Here is a 20305-nt window from a genome sequence, read left to right as displayed (position 1 = left end):
AAATGGAACACTTCTAGCAAAGCTTAAGTCTAGTGATGAGCTTAGAGACCAAAATGAGATCATGACCACTAAGCTCAAGGAGCTCAAACTCTCTTTAAAAGAGCTCAAAGAAAAACATGATAAACTTGAGAGTGTGCATGATGAGCTTATCACTAGATATAGAGCAATGAAGGAAGAGCTAACAACTCTAAAAGCAAACTATGACAACCTTGAAATTGCTTATGAACTTGCAATTGATGAAACACATGTTGCTACTAACAATGTTGCTAAGCTTGATGTAGCCACATCTTGTGATGACTTACTTGTGGAGAGCACAAGCAAATGTGTTGATTGCAAGGGCAAGAAAGTGGTGGTGGCCAAGAGTTATGAGGACACTATCAAGCTCAAGGATGAAATTGTCATGCTCAAGAAAGAATTGCAAGATCAAGCCAAGCACAAGACCATCGTAATTGAGTCACTTAATCAAGACAAGAAGCTTGCATATGAGAACAAGTTGCTTAAGGAAGAAAATCAATATCTCAAGCTTGGTTTGATGTATGACAAGCAAGAAGAAGATGAGACATTCATCTTGGATGAGTTAGCTAGCAACAATGACCCAATCATCAAGAAGCTAACTCAAGAGAACAACAAGCTCAAGAAAGAGAAGGAACACCTAACCATGGGGTTAGCAAAGTTCACAAAAGGGAAGGACCTTCAAAGTGAGCTTTTCATGAACACCATCATGAAGATGGACAAGAGTGGAATTGGCTACAAGGCTCATCAAACAAAGCTCATCAAGTCACTAGCCACTCATGATCAACCAAGCAAGCCAAAGCCAAAGAGATGTTTTGAGTGTGGCCAAGAAGGACACCTTGCTCATGAGTGTAAGGCACCACTACCACCACCCTTGCCCAAGCATGCAAGTCCATTTGCCTTCAATGCTCACTACATTGTAAGGAAAGACAAGTGTGGCAAGGTCAAGGTTAGCTTCATGGGGCCACCCAACAAGCAAAGGCCAAAGAAGATTTGGGTGCCAAATCAACTAGTAGAGAAGGTCAAGGGCCCTAAGCAAATGTGGGTCCCTAAATCTCAAGCTTGATCTCTTGTGTGTAGGTGAACTACAAGACCGGTGGATCACATTGGGTAATTGATAGTGGTTGCACTCAACATATGACCGGAGATAGCTGGATGTTCACCTCTCTTGATGAAGATGTTGATAACCAAGAGAAGATCACATTTGGTGACAATTCTAAAGGCAAGGTCAAGGGACTAGGAAAGGTTGCTATATCAAATGACAAATCCATCACCAATGTGCTCTATGTGCAATCATTGAGTTTCAACTTGCTCTTGGTTGGACAACTTTGTGATCTTGGATTTGAATGCCTATTCAAGAAGAAGGAAGTAATAGTGACCAAGGAAGATGACAATGAAGTGTTATTCAAACCGACACAACAACTTATATGTAGTTGATTTCTCATCCGATGAAGTTGATGTCAAGACTTGCTTATTCACCAAGACTTCACTTGGGTGGTTGTGGCATAGAAGGTTAGCACATGTTGGAATGGGCACACTCAAGAAGTTGATGAAGAAAGAATTGATTAGAGGCTTGAAGGATGTGACATTTGAGAAAGACAAGCTTTGTAGTGCATGTCAAGCCGGCAAGCAAGTTGCAAACACTCACCAAGGCCTATCTCTCTACCTCAAGAGTGCTTGAGCTACTTCACATGGATTTATTTGGACCAACCACATATGCTAGTCTTGGAGGCAACAAATATTGCTTGGTCATAGTTGATGATTTCTCCTGGTACACTTGGACATTCTTTTTGCAAGACAAGGCCGAAGTTGCATCAATATTCAAGAAGTTTGCAAAGAATGCCCAAAATCAATTTGTCGAGGGTATCAACAAGGGGTACCCTCACCAATGCGTATAACGAGACCATCCGTACACACGCGCGGCCATCGACGGCCGCAGCTCGAAGACGGAAATAGCGTCGAGCGAATCGGTCAGGGCTCGAGCGACAACTGCCGTCGAATACGGAAGCGGGCTCGAGCGAACCGAGAGGCATCGAGCGCAAGGACACTGTCCGCCGCCTGACACGTGCACGAGAGCCAGGGCATTTAATGCACCTGACGCTTCCCCACCTAACACACGGGTCACGGGAGGCGTGATAGGGAACAGGCTTCTGTCCCATCGTTCTTTTTGCAGCCTTCCCACCGAACGACCCAGGGCGTGTCAGGACGCGGGAAACAAGGATGGAACGTCTAATCGGGACCCCCTCGAGACACCCAAGGTCAGCGCTCCAGATATCGACACCTCGTACGGCGTCCGACCCTCGACTTCACCAGGCTCCTTCTTAGAGACGAGTCGGGCGTCGACTGACCACGCCGTAACCGCTCCGCCGGATTTGCCGCCGAACCATATAAGCGTGCATCCGCCGAACCAATCCTAGAAGACGCGCAGAGCAGAATGCAGGGGCACGCGTGATCATCACCAGGCTATTAAGACAGGACGGCTCGAGGTCATGCCGGTACGGAAACCTCGAGTAGGTCAGCGCTCCATGCTGCTATCGACTCCAATTCCTACACCTATACATGTACCCTAGGTCCTTCCTTGGAACTATAAAAGGAGGGACTCAGGAATAGAACAGGGAGATCACGACACAAGACCACGCTCATACGTAGTAGAGCTCCACACTTCATACCACGCTTGTATTCGCCCCTGTACAAGCACTTAGGTGCAAGATAATACAAACTCTCTCCCCCCGCTGGACGTAGGGCCTTCTCTTGCCCGAACCAGGATAAATCTCTGTGTCTTCTTGCATCACCATCCGGGAAAGGGAGCACGCATACAAATTTACTCGTTGGTGTGACCCCCCGGGGGAAAACACCGACAGTTGGCGCGCCAGGTAGGGGTCCTGCGTGTTTTTCATCGATTTCCCACTCCTTTCCGGATGGCTACTCTTGCCTCGCCGTTTCCGCGCTCCACGGTGATTTGGTTTGGGAGTCTCGAGTTCATGTCTACGGGCTCCGGCTACGACATGATCTTGCTCTCAGTCAAAGGACCAGGAGGAGCCCGCGTTACGCCAGCACGGTTGAAGGCCCCGAGACGCCCTCACCACCACGCCTCCCCGCCTAAGAAGAGGCGCGGACAGCACCACCGCGGCCCCTCTGCTTCAGCACGACCAACAACTCGTGCGAGGCAGGACGTAGGCCACAAGTCGGCAGCACCGTGTGACGGAGCAACAAGCGCGACGACTCAGCACCGCGCGACGACGGGAGGGGACGCGTCTCGCGCGCTCTCCCCCACCGCAGCTAGGCTACTTCCACACGGGTTGTTCTCTCCAGGAGCGGCACTGCCATTCGGATTGGACAACGCCGCGACGTCGCTCGCCAGGGCGATATGCCCAAACGCCCAGACGTACGTAGAAAGACCAATGGTCCTCCCACGTAGCTCTGAAGCGCGGCGGCCGGCGTCCGAGCTGCCGGACCTTTCCCGAGTACAAGGCCTCCGTCGTCTAGGCCCCGGACGATACTCGATCACCTCCCTCAGGCAACGATTGCTGGAGGAAGGACGTGGGTGTTCCTACGCCGCCGAACCGGACTCCGACTCCGAGACAGATAGCTATGACCCTACGAGGGAATGCTATCACATCGACGGGGCGGTAGAAACTACTGACGAGACACGGGATGCTGCTGCGGGTGGTCGAGCCCCCGCGGCGTGAGAAGACCCCAGGACGCCTGGGAACGACGGACAGGTCGATCCCCCTCCTCAGGAAGACAGAACCGCGCAGCTCGCGCAGCTGCGGGAGCTCAAGATGAAGCTCGACGAAGACCGCGAGCGCCTCGTCCTGCTCGAGCAAATCCTCGAGCAAGACCTGCCCTACCCGCCGGGTGGAAGTGTCCGCAGACGCGCTCGAGATGTACATCGACAGATCGTCGGCGACGCAGAGCCAGAGCAACCTGTCAGCCGTTTCCCTCGAGCAGGCCAGAATGTAGTGGCAGCGACGATGCTGCTACGTAACATGCCCGAGCCGTCGAATTCCCAGGCCCGACGCATTCGAGATGAGGTACAGACATTGCTCCAGGTGGCGGCGGTTCAACAAGCCGAAAGTTCGGCGTCTCGACGACGAGGAGCTGCCACAGAGAAGCGCGACGAACAGCCTCTAAACGAAGAGGAGGTGTCAGTCCATCAACAACCTCCCCCTCGAGATAGAAAGACCGCTCTCATCCTCCCCGTCGACAATCAACGTCGACACGACGCGCGGCACGACATCAAAGAAAATCGACGCCGCCGGCACAGAGACGCGGAAGAGCGCGGTTATAGCGCGCATCGCGGTGGGAGATACGACAGCGACGAGGACCGGGTGGCCCCCGAGCCACCAGGCCCACGGGTGTTCAGCAGGGCGATCCGCAGCACGCCCCTGCCCAATCCATTTCGACCCCCGACGAGCATCGCGAAGTACAATGGAGAGACCAAACCAGAGTTCTGGCTGGCCGACTTCAGGCTGGCCTGTCAGCTAGGTGGCGCTCGAGGTGATGATCGAGCCATCATCAGACAGCTACCCCTTTTCCTCTCCGACACCGCCCGTCGATGGCTCGAGGAACTCCCTGCCAATCAGATCCACAACTGGGTTGATCTGGTCAGAGTCTTCGAGGGTAACTTCAAAGGGACCTACATACGGCCAGGGAACTCGTGGGACCTCAGCAAGTGCAAGCAGAAGTCGGGAGAAACTCTTCGGGAGTATGCTCGACGCTTCTCGAAGCAGCGCACTGAGCTGCCGCACATCCCTGACCACGACGTCATCTTGGCGTTTGTCTCGGGCACCACCAGTCGAGACTTGGTGCGGGAATTAGGTCGCAATCGACCTCAGACCGTCGACGAGCTGATGGACGTAGTAGCCAACTACGCGGCAGGGGAGGAGGCAGTCGGCGCCTTCTTCAGCTCAGAAGGAAGAAAAGGCAAGCAGCCCATCGACGAAGATGGGACCCCCAGTCGAGGCCTCAAGAAAAATAAAAAGAAGCAGAAAGTGCGGCAGTTCCACCGGGAAGATTCCGATGACAACCTTGTCGCCGCCATGGATCGAAAGAAGCCTCGAGGCCCTCCGGATGGAGGCATCTTTGACAAGATGTTGGAGGAGCCGTGCCCTTACCATAAGGGAGGCGCCAACCACAAGCTCAAGGACTGTCGTATGCTGAGAAAGCGTTTCGACGGTCAGGGGTTCAAAAAAGATACGCGTGATGACTCCAAGAAAGAGAAGGCTGGCAGCAAGGAGGACAACAAAGATGACGACGGCTTCCCCGCCGTCCACGACTGCTACATGATCTATGGCGGGCCCTCGACTCAATTAACCATGAGGCAGCGCAAAAGGGAGCGTCGCGAAGTCTTTGCGGCAAGAATGGCGGTGCCCCAGTACCTTAGCTGGTTAAGCACTCCTATCACTTTCGACCGAGAGGACCACCCCGACAAGGTAGTCGCCCCAGGCGTCTACCCGCTCGTCGTCGACCCCATCATCGTCAACACCCGACTCTCGAAAGTGCTGATGGATGGTGGCAGCAGCCTCAACATCATCTACCTCGAGACCCTCGACCTCCTCGGCATCGATAGAGGACGCCTCCAGCCAAGCGCCGGCGGTTTCCATGGCGTCGTGCTAGGGAAAAAGGCACTGCCAGTAGGTCGAATTGACCTACCGGTCTGCTTCGGCCCAGCGGCCAACTTCAGGAAGGAGACCCTCACCTTTGAGGTGGTTGGGTTCCGAGGCACGTACCACGCCATCATCGGGCGCCCGGGCTACGCCAAGTTCATGGCTATACCCAACTACACCTACTTGAAGCTGAAGATGCCTGGTCCCAAAGGCGTCATCACTGTCAGTTCCTCCTTCGAGCACGCGTACGAGTGCGACGTCGAGTGCGTCGAGTACGGGGAGGCGGTCGAGAGCTCCACCGAGCTCGTTGCAAAGCTCGAGGCCATGGCCGCTGAGGCTCCAGAGCCTAAGCGTCATGCGGGCAGCTTCGAGGCGGCGGAAGGAACCAAGAAGATCCCGCTCGACCCCAACAACTCCGACGGCAAAGTGCTGACGATCAGCGCCGACCTCGACCCCAAATAGGAAGCCGTGCTCGTCGACTTTCTCCGTGCAAATGCTGATATGTTTGCATGGAGTCCCTCGGACATGCCAGGCATACCGAGGGAAGTCGCCGAGCACTCCTTGGAGATTCGAGCCGGTTCCAAGCCAGTGAAGCAGCGGTTGCGCCGATTCGATGAGGAGAAGCGCAAGATCATTGGCGAGGAAGTCCACAAGCTTTTGACGGCCGGATTCATCAAGGAGGTTCATCATCCTGACTGGTTAGCAAACCCTGTATTAGTTAAGAAAAAGAATGGGAAAATGAGGATGTGTGTCGATTATACTAGTCTGAATAAAGCATGTCCAAAAATTCCCTTTCCATTGCCACGCATTGATCAGATTGTCGATTCTACCGCGGGATGTGAAACCCTTTATTTCCTTGATGCATATTCTGGTTACCACCAAATAAAAATGAAGGAGTCCGACCAGCTCGCGACCTCTTTCATCACGCCTTTTGGGATGTATTGCTACGTGACCATGCCATTTGGGCTTCGAAACGCGGGAGCCACGTATCAACGTTGCATGCTCCACGTATTTGGCGAACATATAGGGTCAACGGTCGAGGCCTACGTCGACGACATTGTCGTCAAGTCAAAGCGACGAGGAGACCTGATCCAAGACCTCGAGATTGCCTTTAGCTGCCTACGCACCAGCCGGATCAAGCTCAATCCCGAGAAGTGCGTTTTCGGTGTGCCTCGAGGCATGCTCCTAGGATACATCGTTTCGCAGCGCGGCATCGAGGCCAACCCCGAGAAAGTCTCGGCCATCACGAAAATGGGGCCGATCCGAGACATCAAGGGTGTACAGAGAGTCACGGGGTGCCTGGCGGCTCTGAGCCGTTTCATCTCGAGACTAGGAGAAAAGGCATTACCATTATATCGACTCCTAAAGAAGGTCGAGCGCTTTTCTTGGAACCCCGAGGCCGAGGAAGCACTCGAAAGGCTGAAGAAGACGCTGACCTCGGCACCAGTCCTGGTTCCACCTCAACCTGCAGAGCCGCTGCTCCTCTACGTCGCGTCGACGACCCAGGTCGTCAGCGCGGCGGTGGTGGTCGAGAGGCAGGAGGAGGGACATGCGTTACCGATTCAGAGGCCAGTATATTTCGTCAGCGAGGTGCTTTCGGAGACCAAAGCACGTTATCCCCAAATCCAGAAGCTGATTTATGCTGTAATCCTTGCCCGTCGCAAGCTGCAGCATTACTTCCTTGGCCACCCCATCACGGTGGTCTCGTCTTTTCCTTTAGGAGAAATAATCCAGAGCAAAGAAGCCACGGGAAGAATAGCAAAATGGTCGGTCGAGCTCATGAGTGAGACTCTCACTTATGCGCCTCGCAAGGCCATCAAATCGCAGGCCCTGGTAGACTTCATCGCAGAATGGACGGACACCCAGCTCCCCCCGACCCAGGTCCAGGCAGAACTATGGACGATGTATTTCGATGGGTCACTCATGAAAACTGGAGCCGGAGCCGGCCTGCTGTTCATCTCACCCTTGGGCGTCCACATGAGGTACGTAATCAGGATTCATTTTGCCGCATCTAACAATGTCGCAGAATATGAGGCCCTCGTCAATGGTCTCAAGATCGCTATCGAGTTAGGAGTCCGACGCCTCGACGTCTGAGGTGACTCCCAACTCGTCATCGACCAAGTAATGAAAACCTCGAGCTGCCACGACCCAAAAATGGAAGCGTACTGCAAGGAGGTCCGTCGACTCGAGGACAGGTTCCACGGTCTCGAGCTTGTCCATGTCGCTCGACGCTACAACGAGGCAGCCGACGAACTCGCCAAGATCGCATCGACCAGAGGCACGGTGCTGCCTGATGCATTCTCAAAAGATCTTCACGAGCCATCCGTCGACCTAGGCACGGGGGCTGGCGTCGACGCCACTACCGCCCAACCAACCAATGCTGTCGATACGCTCTTGATGGTGGAAGAGATGATGGAGATAGAACGACGACCAGGTTGACCATTCGATTGGCGCACACCGTTCCTCGACTGCCTTATCCGCGGCGAGTTGCCAGAAGACAGGTCAGAAGCTCGTCGTATCGCTCGACGGGCCAAATCATATGTGATCTATGGCGAAGACAACGAGCTATATCGACGGAGCCCGACGGGGGTCTTACAACGTTGCATCACCGTGGAAGAAGGCCGAAAACTCCTCGATGACCTGCACTCGGGGGCTTGCGGTCACCACGCCGCTCCACGGACCCTTGTAGGGAACGCTTTTCGACAAGGCTTCTACTGGCCAACGGCCGTGGCGGACGCCATCGAGCTCGTACGGTCATGTCACGGGTGTCAGTTCTACGCCAAGCAGACGCATCTGCCTGCCCACGCTCTTCAGATGATCCCCATTACCTGGCCGTTTGCGGTGTGGGGGCTCGATTTAGTAGGACCTCTACAAAAGGCGAAAGGAGGATTCACCCATTTGCTGGTGGCCATTGACAAGTTCTCCAAATGGATCGAGGCTCGACCCATCACCAACATCCGCTCCGAGCAGGCCGTCCTTTTCTTCACCGACATCATCCATTGGTTTGGGATCCCCAATGTCATCATCACCGACAACGGCACCCAGTTCACCGGCAAAAAGTTCTTGGACTTCTGCGATCGGCATCACATCCGTGTGAACTGGTCTGCAGTAGCCCATCCTCGAACTAACGGCCAAGTCGAGCGTGCCAACGGCATGATTTTGCAAGGACTCAAGCCAAGGATCTACAATCGATTGAAGAAATTCGGCAAAAAATGGGTCGAGGAGCTTTCCTCAGTCCTATGGAGCCTTAGGACAACACCAAGCAGGGCCACAAAATACACCCCGTTCTTCATGATCTACGGCTCTGAGGCTATCCTCCCCACAGACCTCGAGTATGGGTCACCTCGACTCAAGGCCTACAACGAGCAATCGAACAAAGAGACTCAAGAAAACGCGGTCGACCAACTTGAGGAGGCTAGAGACATGGCCCTCCTCAACTCTGCCAGATATCAGCAAAGGCTTCGACGCTACCACGACAAGCATGTGCGCAAGAGGGACCTCAACGTGGGCGACCTAGTCCTACGACGCCGGCAAAGCAATCAGGGACGCCACAAGCTGACTCCGCCTTGGGAAGGTCCGTACGTGGTGGCCGAGGTCCTGAAGCCGGGAACGTACAAGATGGCGGACGAAAAGGGGGTAATTCTCACCAACGCATGGAACATCGAACAGCTACGTCGATTCTACCCCTAGAAGTTCTAAACTTATGTTCCTGCTTACGTTTTGTACCAAGACTTTGTAAACGAATGAATGAATAAATAAAGTCCTTCCCTCGAAACAATTCTTCTTTCTTTGTGCCGAGAAGATTAATAAGTCACGATCTCGACGTTAAAAGGGGGCGCCGACTATGACCCATCATAGTCAGCACCCCCTCAGGGGCTACCAGGGGGACGACCCCCCCCCCCCGAGTATCGAAAAAACCAAGAAGTTTTCTTTTCTTACGTAGTAAACCTTGCACGGTTCAAGTAGCTAAGACGCCTCGAGCCCCTCAAAGGCCGAGGGACAACGAGCTAGAGAACTCCTACGCCCCCGGGCTACGGAAACTCTACTCACTTCCCCACCATTGAAGTGATCGAGGTGGTCTTTTACGAAAAATCGAGCAAGGGATACAAACGTAGGCGCAAAGAGAAACGAAAGCATCAAGCGGAAAGACAAAATAAGCATTTAACAATTACGAAAGTGATACAGCATCAGTTACCCACAGAATTAACAAAGTATCGTACAAGGGGCCTCAGGCGCCCTGAGCAGGCTCGCAGGCCTCAGTCCGCGGCACGATCCTCACCGCCCTCGCCTCCGCCCGAGCTAGCCTCAGGAGGGAGCACCTCAGGCTCGAAAAGCTTGGCCAACCTTTCCCCAGGAGCCTCCGCGTCGTCGATCAAGGCATGGAGCCTCTCCTCGTTCTCCGCGTCGGTCTTGGAGATGTCGGTGACGAAGCCATGGGACACCACCTCCATGTCGTAGGAGAAGCCCGAGCAGACAACCGCCATCGCCCGCTTCACCCCGATGTGGAGGGCGTCCCGCACCCGATCTCGCAGCGTCGCGCCTATGTAGCACAACTGGTCGACCAGGGCGTCGCCTCGAGCGTCCTCCCTCGACTCATCCATAGGCTCGACCTCCCAAGAGGTCAAGAGATCACTTATCGCCGTCCGCACTCGACGGTTCAAAGCAACCTCCGCCTCGAGCTGAGCCTTGGCGTTGCGAGCCTCGGCTTGGGCGGCCAGGAGTTCGCCCTTGAGCCCTGTAAAAGCCAATACAAAGAGACCTTAGGAAAAACTAAGCACACCTCGGAAAAAGAAATCTGATAGAGGAAACATACCGCATACGGTCTCCTCGAGGGCCGTGTTCTCGCCGACCAGCCTGGTGTTGGCCCCCTCGATCTCTTTGTTGGAGCGTGCCAGCTCGGTGTTGGCAACGCGGAGATCCTCGATCGCCTTGCCAGCCTGAGCAATGGCCCCACTCTTCAGACGCTCGACGTCGTTAGAGAGACTGCGGGATCGAGCCCGCTCCGCCTCGAGATCTTCGAGGGCCTTCTTCTTGGCTTCCTCCGCGGCGCCCCTGGCGACCTCGCCGTTCACATGCTCCACCTTCATCTTTCGGAAGGACTCTCGGAGAGAGTCCAGGTCGGATTTAAGGAGGCCCTTCTCCTTGTCCAGATCCGCGATAACGCTCTCGTAGGACAGGGCCTCCTCCCGGGCTCTGGACGCGGCCCCCTCGACCGTAAGAGCCCGCTCCCGTAGCTGCATCGTCTCCTCCTCCGCCTTCTTCGAGGCCTCTCGGGCCTCAGCCAAGGCAGCCTCCCTCGCCTTCTTCTCCTCCTCGAGTGCTATGAGATCTTTGTAAGCTTTAAGGAGCTTTTCCTGCGACTCGAGGAGTTGATCCTTGAGGAGGGGGAGCTGCTCCCAACCGCCCCTCGTGGCGTGTATGCAGCTGGACTTGATGCGGGAGGTCTCTTTCATATCCTGCGAATCAAGGGTCGGATGGATTAGAATACAGAAACCAGAAAGCACCATGAGGATTGGAGTTCGAGAAACACTTACAAAATAAGCCGGGCCGAGCCCGTTGTTGATAACGTCCGAGAGGAGCCCCACCACATGCTTCATCCAAAGGCGGAGCTCCTCGACGTGTTCCCACTTCTCCGCCTCCTTCCGATCGTCGAGGAAGATGTCGGGCTCAGACGGGTCGTGGGAGGCCCGGATATGGATGCGGTCGGGGCACCAATGCTCCATCTCCCGGTCAGCCCGCGCCTTAACGCCGCGGATGAGGCCCTCGACGGTCTCGAGGGAGCCCCCATGGCGCAGGAACAGGTCGACGAGGCATGGGAACTGTCCGTCGTCGTCCACCGTCTTCCAGGTTCCATCCTTGGTCCCCGATGCCCCAATTTCATCCTCCTCGGAAGGAAAGCGGTCCTCCCACGCCCGACGTTCCCGGAGGAACCCTGGGGTGATCCCGTCCATGCCGTAAATTGTCCTCTTGATATCGGACTCGGGGTCGGGGGGCGTGCGCTTCAGGCAGGCGAGCGCCACCACTCCATCCGCTCGCCCCGGCTCTGCCCGGATCGCGGCAGGTGCCCCCGGGAGGAGCCACGCCGGGGTTGGGGGGCCGTACACCGGCAGGTCCTCCTCCTCGCCGAGCTCTTGCGGCTCCGGTGGCACTGGCTGGGCCGGACCTTGGGGTGGAGGCTCGAGCGGTCCCTCCTCTTGGCCCGCCTGCTGCTGCTGCTGTTGCTGCTGCGGTGGTTGCTGCTGCTGCTGCTGCGGTTGCTCCTGCGGTTGTTGCTGTTGCTGCTGCTGCTGTTGCTGTTGCTGCTGCTGCTGTTGTTGTTGCTGCTGTTGCTGTGCCTCATGCTCCTGTGGCTGCCGCGCTGCCTCGCGCTCCCGCTGTTCATCCCCCTCCCTCTTCTTTTTCTGCTCCTCGAGGGTGCGGAGGTCGGCGGGCCAGGGAGTTGATCCCTCGACATGAGGGGTCGACGTTTCCTCCCCCATGGGGCGGGCACCCCCAGACGCTCTGTCACCATCAGACGTGTCGCTGATGGTGATGGGTTCCCCCTCGACCCCCAATCTAGGGGGATCGGGGGCTCCCTCTGACGCTTGCGTCTGGGGCGCCTCATCACAAGTCGGCAGCGACGGAGTAGGCGCGGGACGAGACGGAGCCCTCTCGACGCCGGCTGGAGGTTGGGAACTGGAGGAGCCTAGAAAACAAAGGGTAAAAAGGTCAGACGTTATAATAACCGACACAAGAACATCGCGAGGCCCAGAAATAAACTATGAACCTGGTTCCTTGGAGGCGGCACCCGTTTTGAGCCTCTTTGCCATGGATGGCTGAGCCTGCTCGAGGGTCCGCTTTAGCCTGAGAAAAGATCGGTATATGAGCAAACGCATCGAGAAGGCTTACCCCACGGGAAGAACAGCTCGCCTCCCCCCGCCTCGACCGGTGGGCCTCGAGCCACCCCGCGTCAGGGCTCCAGGCCCCTCAAGGGCAGGCGCTGGCCTAGGTGCGTCAGTTCCCGCCTCACGGGCGCCGGGACTGGCGCTCCTGCGGCCGACCACTCCTTTCTCGGAGGCCGCTGCGCGACCGCGGGTCAGTGGCCCCGTCGCTTGGGGCCTGGCATGACCGCTCTCCCTGAGCGCCGGGGGAGGGCGCGGCACGACCTGGCTGACCTTGGGCGCGGGAGGGGTATCGGCGCGAGGACGGTAGGATCCGCCTGGGCCCCCCGTCGGAGCTTCCGCCCGAGGAGTGTCGACGTCGCCTTGAGATGGACCCCCGAGGATCCGGTCAAGACGAGACGCCATCCCCTCGGAGTCCTCACTGTCCTCGTCATCGTCGTCATCTTTCTCGCTGGGGGACTCTTCCTCAGGCTCTCCCCTCTGCCTGGACTTGGACCGGCGCGCCTCTAAGGCTTGCCGGTCGAGGTTTTTCTTCTTCTCCCCCTTCTTCTTAGAGTCCTTGACGGACTTCGACTTCTCGGCGGACCGGCGCCGCGCGTCGCGGTCGACTTCGTCCTCCCTCACCGGGGGCCTCGAGGATCGAACGTCGATCCGCCCCTGCCACCGTAAAAAGTAGACTTAGAAAAAGGGGGTGGAAAAGGAACCCAGAGTCAAGGCTAGCCACGAGGAAGAAAACATACCAGATCGACCGAGCCTTCATCAGGCCTCATGGGGAAGCCGTCGACGTGCTGCGACTTGAAGTCGCCGGCGATGGCCGCCCTGACCCGGGCGGCGACTTCATCGTCCGCCAGAGCCACGTTGGACATCCGGCAAGCTTCGAGATCCCGGGACGAGACGCCCGGCCCCATTTCGTCCATCCTCAACGGCCGAGACATCAGGGGAACGACCCTCCGACGATGGACGGCAGAGAGGACGAGAGCGGCGGACAAGCCCTCCAGGCGCAGCTTCATCATGGCGTCGAGGAGGGGGTCGAGCCGCGACTGGTGCTCTTGGACGACGCCATACGTCCAGTTGTCTGGGCGCTCCGAGATCAGACGGCCCGTGTAGGCGGGGAAGAGACCGTCGTCGTTTCTCAGATAGAACCACTGGGAGTCCCACCCAGCATGGTTCGACGACAGCCCCACCGGGATGTACTCGCGCGGCCTTTCCGTCATCTTCGTCTTCAACACCAGGTTGAGGCATCCGGCCCGCACGGGTTTCCTCACGCCGGTGGTTCCGGTGGGGGCGTTGAAAAGTTCGCCCCTGTAGAGGTGGAGCCATAGATCCCAATGGGGCATCATCCCCAGATAGCCCTCACACACCGCGACGAAGACCGCCGCGACGGTGATGGCGTTCGGGGAAAAATGCTGGAGCTCCACTCCATAGTGGAAGCAGAGGGCCCGCATAAAGCGACTCGGGGGAGCACCCAAGCCATGGCGGTGGAACTTGGCGAATGACACCACATAGCCCTCGGGTGGCTGGGGCTCCCTGTGACTCGCCGGCGGCGCGATCCACTCCGGCGAAGACTGCGAAGTGCGGCGGCGCAAGAGCCCTTCGCTCTCGAGCTCTTGCAGACGGCGGTCCGTCATCAACGACGGACGCCAGTCGTCGGCGGCAACAAGCCTCACAGGCATCTTGGTTGGAAGGATGGTGGATTCACTACCGCTCGAGGGGGTGCACGCGCGCGTGGAGGAAGCAAGAGAGCAAAGGCAGCGAGAAGACGAAGGCGAGAGGACGGAAGGGGAAAGAAAGAATGGAGCAACACCACGGCGTATTTATAGATAGCGGCCAACCGACGGATAGATCCGATAAATGAGGTAACTCCCCCCATAAATGCGCCGTCTAACGGTCCTTTCTCTCCTCACAGGCCGGACGCTCCGAATTCCCCGCCGATACAGTGTCGCAACGTCACTACCTCAAAAGGTGCGCCCAACGGGCAGAAAGACGAACCGGCACGGCAGCTTCCTTACTTCGTAAGCCAAGGTATGCGCCCACGATAGTCTCGAGAGGTCGATGGCTGGCCCGTCGAAAGGGTTCGACAGCCGATCTCGAGCACCAAGAGTCAGGGATCCCCAGCGAGTGGTCGAAAATCGAGGCCCGCCTCGAGGACTCGCTGGCGATGTCCAAGGTAGGGTCGAGACAGTCGAGAGGAATCCCCCCAAAGGGAGGCATCGAGCCGCTGGACTCTATCGAATGAGACCGGTATCCCCGACCACGTCGACCCTGCTTTATGAGGACGCCTCCGAGCTACAGCTGACCCCCTCGAAAGGGGCACAGGTTCTCACTTGGACTACCCGCTAGGAACTCAATCTGGGGTGGAAGACGCTCGCTCTATCGAGAGTACGTCGAAACCTCCACGCAAGGCAAAGCCGAACAGAACCTTCCACCACGGGTGTTGACAGCGTTTCTGCAAATTTGGCAAATAACCCTCGAAGGAGTTAAATACTCCCTCGAGGGCTCGGGGGCTACCCCCGCGGGGTCGCTCGCGCGCCCCCATGGAAGCTCGACTGTAAAAACGAAAGTCTCCACTCGAGCGCCAGCGCTCGACTGAAGACTCGGGGGCTACTGTCGAGGGTATCAACAAGGGGTACCCTCACCAATGCGTATAACGAGACCATCCGTACACACGCGCGGCCATCGACGGCCGCAGCCTCGAAGACGGAAATAGCGTCGAGCGAATCGGTCAGGGCTCGAGCGACAACTGTCGTCGAATACAGAAGCGGGCTCGAGCGAACCGAGAGGCGTCGAGCGCAAGGACACTGTCCGCCGCCTGACGCGCGCACGAGAGCCAGGGCATTTAATGCACCTGACGCTTCCCCACCTAACACACGGGTCACGGGAGGCGTGATAGGGAACAGGCTTATGTCCCATCGTTCTTTTTGCAGCCTTCCCACCGAACGACCCAGGGCGTGTCAGGACGCGGGAAACAAGGATGGAACGTCTAATCGGGACCCCCTCGAGACACCCCAAGGTCAGCGCTCCAGATATCGACACCTCGTACGGCGTCCGACCCTCAACTTCACCAGGCTCCTTCCTGGAGACGAGTCGGGCGTCGACTGACCACGCCGTAACCGCTCCGCCGGATTTGCCGCCGAACCATATAAGCGTGCATCCGCCGAACCAATCCAAGACGGCGCAGAGCAGAATGCAGGGGCACGCGTGATCATCACCAGGCTATTAAGACGGGACGGCTCGAGGTCATGCCGGTACGGAAACCTCGAGTAGGTCAGCGCTCCATGCTGCTATCGACTCCAATTCCTACACCTATACATGTACCCTAGGTCCTTCCTTGGAACTATAAAAGGAGGGACTCAGGAATAGAATAGGGAGATCACGACACAAGACCACGCTCATACGTAGTAGAGCTCCACACTTCATACCACGCTTGTATTCGCCCCTGTACAAGCACTTAGGTGCAAGATAATACAAACTCTCTCCCCCCGCTGGACGTAGGGCCTTCTCTTGCCCGAACCAGGATAAATCTCTGTGTCTTCTTGCATCACCATCCGGGAAAGAGAGCACGCATACAAATTTACTCGTTGGTGTGACCCCCCGGGGGAAAACACCGGCACAATTTGATGTCAAGATCAAGAAGATTAGAAGTGACAATGGCAAAGAGTTTGACAACACCAACATTGAAGAGTATTGTGATGAAGTGGGAATCAAGCATGAGTTCTCCTCAACATACACACCACAACAAAATGGGGTTGTAGAATGAAAGAACCGGACATTGATCACCTTGGCAAGAAAAATGCTAGATGAGTATGATACTTCGGAAAAAATGTGAGCCGAGGCAATCAACACCGCATGCTATGCTTCAAACCGGCTCTTTCCTCACAAGTTCCTAGAGAAGACACCATATGAGTTGCTCAATGGGAAGAAGCCCGATGTCTCATTCTTTAGAGTGTTTGGATGCAAATGCTACATCTACAAGAAGCGCCAACACTTGGGAAAGTTCCAAAGAAGATGTGACATTGGCTACTTGGTTGGCTATTCATCAAAGTCCAAGGCATATAGAGTCTTTAACCATGCCACAAACATGGTTGAAGAAACATTTGATGTTGAATTTGATGAAACTAATGGCTCCCAAGGAGCAAGTGATAATCTTGATGATGTAGGTGGTGAACCACTGAGGGATGCCATGAAGAACATGCCCGTGGGAGACATCAAGCCTAAAGAAGATGATGATGATGTGCAAGTCATTGAGCCACCATCCACCTCACATGGTCCACAAGATGAAGACAAGGATGTGAGAGATGCTTATGAAGACACTCAAGTCACTCATGAGCAAGCGGTGGCACAAGCACAAGATGTTGATGCTCCCCAACCTACCCCTCAAGTGGCACCAAGAAGAACATCACATCTCCTCCAAGATCACTCTCAAGATCTCATCATCGGGAGTCCATCACGTGGTGTAACTACTCGTTCTAGACATGCTTTATTTATTGAACATCACGCTTTTGTGTCTCTTGAAGATGAACCAAAGACCATAGAGGAAGCTCTTCGTGATGCGGATTGGATCGTGGCCATGCAAGAGGAGTTGAACAACTTCTCTCGCAACCAAGTATGGACACTTGAAGAGCGACCCAAAGATGCAAGAGTGATTGGAACAAAGTGGGTCTTCCGGAACAAGAAGGATGATCAAGGCAAAGTGGTGCGCAACAAGGCAAGGCTCGTGGCAAAAGGCTTTTCACAAGTGGAAGGTCTTGACTTCAGTGAAACCTTTGCACCGGTGGCAAGACTTGAAGCAATCCGTATCCTACTTGCATATGCATCTAGTCATAATATCAAGTTATTTCAAATGGATGTGAAATGTGCTTTTTTAAATGGATATATTAATGAGCTTGTCTATGTTGAGCAACCCCCCAGTTTTGAAGACCCTAGGTACCCCAAGCATGTCTACCGGTTGTCCAAGGCTCTCTACGGTCTCAAGTAAGCTCCTAGAGCTTGGTATGAGAGGCTTAGGGACTTCCTCATTGAGAAGGGCTTCAAGATTGGGAAAGTTGACACAACACACTTCACCAAGAAAATGAATGGGGAAATCTTCATTTGCCAAGTTTATGTTGATGATATTATTTTTTGCTATACTAATGAAGATTTTGGCAAGGAAATTGGTGATTTGATGTCCAAGGAGTTTGAGATGTCCATGATTGGCGAGCTATCCTTCTTCCTAGGATTTCAAGTCAAGCAAATGAAGGAAGGAGTTTTCATCTCTCAAGAGAACTACACTCAAGATCTTCTCAAGAGGTTCAAGATGATGGATTGTAAGCCAATCAAGACGCCCATGGCATCAAATGGGCATCTCGACTTGGATGAGGGAGGTAACCCAATTGACAAGACTCTCTATCGCTCCATGATAGGAAGTCTCCTCTACCTCACCGCATCTAGGCCCGATATCATGTTTAGTGTGTGTATGTGTGCTAGATATCAAGCAATGCCTATGGAATCTCACTTGATTGCGGTCAAGAGAATTCTTAGGTATCTAAAATACACACCTTGCCTAGGTTTGTGGTATCCCAAAGGTGCAAGATTCCAACTTGTAGGCTATTCCGATTCGGATTTACTGGGTGCCGAATTGATAGAAAAAGCACATCCGGAGGGTGCCACTTCCTAGGTAGATCTCTTGTCTCTTGGATGTCAAAGAAACAAAATAGTGTTGCCTTGTCAACGGCCGAGGCGGAATACATTGCCGCCGGTGCTTGTTGTGCACAAATACTCTACATGAAACAAACTTTGCTAGACTATGACGTAGTACTAGACAAAGTGCCTTTGTTGTGTGACAACGAAAGTGCCATAAAACTTGCAAACAACCCGGTTCAACACACCCGCACAAAACATATTGACATCCGCCACCACTTCCTTAGGGATCATGTTGCTAAAGGTGACATATCACTAGAGAATGTGGGAATGGAAAATCAATTGGCGGATATCTTCACAAAACCCCTAGATGAAGCTAGGTTTTGTATGTTAAGAAATGAACTAAATGTGCTTGACCTCTCTAACTTCACTAAAATATAAAAGTTGTGTGTTGAATCTTGTAAATAACTTTTGCTTTGCATATCATGCATACTAAAACTAAAATACAACTTGCATGTAGGGCTTGTCTAACATGGTTAAGATAACCCCCTTGTGTGTGTGAAAAAGCTTAACCTTGGATCAAACTTGACAAGCATTAGCTTACTTTCAAGTATTGCATTACAACTCATATCATATGCATGCTTGTTAATTGACCGTTTCTTTTCGATTATTCTTTGAGCATCCGCTGTGTTCGTCCATAGATAGGGGGAGCATTTACAGCTCATTGTGATTCTAAACCCTAGCTTTATGGCCATATGATGCTCCTTGGCGTTTTCTCGAATTATTTTCATAAAAACTATTAAGCCTATGGCTAAATATTTGTGAAAATTTGAGGGTTTGAGAGAAGTCACTCATACCAGTTCCATTTGGTGTCTATTTGTGTGTTATTAAAGATGGAACTTGGTAGGGTCAAAGTCGGGCGTAGTGCTAAGTTGAAAAAGTGCTCAGAGGAGCACCGGACGATGCACCGGACGCTACCTCTGTGCGTCTGGTGCGGTGAGTGTGCCAAACTGCACTCACCGAACGCAGGAACAGTATCCCTGCAGCGTCCGGTGCTTACCTGGCGTGACTGTTGACGGTTCTCAAGTATCAATTTTAATTATCAAATAAACAAGAGAAAGGACCAATATGCAACCATCACCTAAAATTAGGGTTTGATCTGACAGAATTCCACGAGTTTTGTTGTTTATCTATTTCTGCAGGGGGTTATCAGGAAATAAGGAAGAAAGGCCCACATGTCGGGATTACATAGAGATATCAACGCACCGCACGATTTTACATCATCTAGAAGACTCCAGAAGCCACGAGACCGAAGCGGAGGCGAAACTGGGCCAGGCCCAGGGCGCCCGCCCTGGTAGCCTGGGCGCCCGCCCCCTGATGGATGCAGTTCGGGACTCTCTTCGCACGGGATATTCCACCGACCTATTGGATCAAGAAAAACATAGTACCACCTCGCCTATCGACCCAAAAACGCATAGAAGGGGAGGACTATATAAGCAAGGCCCCCTGGCCCCTGGAGAAGACATGAAGAAATTATCATAGAGACTGAGGGGTGCCCTCGAAGGAAAACCTCTTCTCTAATTAATATTTCTTTTTAGGCTTAGCAACCAATGTAAGGTAGAAATAGATCTTCTAGTTTCTACTAGATTGAGAGAGATAGAGTGGAGGTGAAGAGTGGAGGAAGCCCGGCCTGTCGGTGTCTACTCCAAGCTTGTACCTGCGGGATCAAGTTCTCCTAACCCGAAGCTTGCTCCTAGGATTCTTCACTAATTCGACTTCTAAATTCTAGTAAGTTCTTGTTTTATTGTTCTTATGGTTCATGAGTTTACTTTAATCTCTTCGCGTAGAGTTTAGAGTAATCATTGCTGGCGTAAACGTGGTGTTTAGGCTGGGGTACTCATAGATATTCCCTGACTAGCTGGACTGTGGTAGTAGTGAGGAACGTGACAATTCCGAGTTACCTTTGTAGATCACATCTCGTTAGCGGGAAGGATAGGGTTTATAGGTGCGGGTTGAACATCCTTTGTGGTGTCTAGATTCCGTTAGCCTCCCCATTAGAACAATAGATCATCCTTACCAAGGTTAGAAGGAGACTACGGTTGCAGTCTTCTCTATTTATCACTCACATCGAAAGACATTCTTTGTGCCTAAAGGTTAGTAGTAATAGACCGGTTAGTCAGATGCACT

This window comes from Sorghum bicolor, chromosome 1, assembly GCF_000003195.3.
Source record: "Sorghum bicolor cultivar BTx623 chromosome 1, Sorghum_bicolor_NCBIv3, whole genome shotgun sequence".
Lineage (NCBI taxonomy): Eukaryota > Viridiplantae > Streptophyta > Magnoliopsida > Poales > Poaceae > Sorghum > Sorghum bicolor.
The sequence above is the reverse complement of the archived record's forward strand: the minus strand, read 5'-3'. Positions refer to the sequence as shown.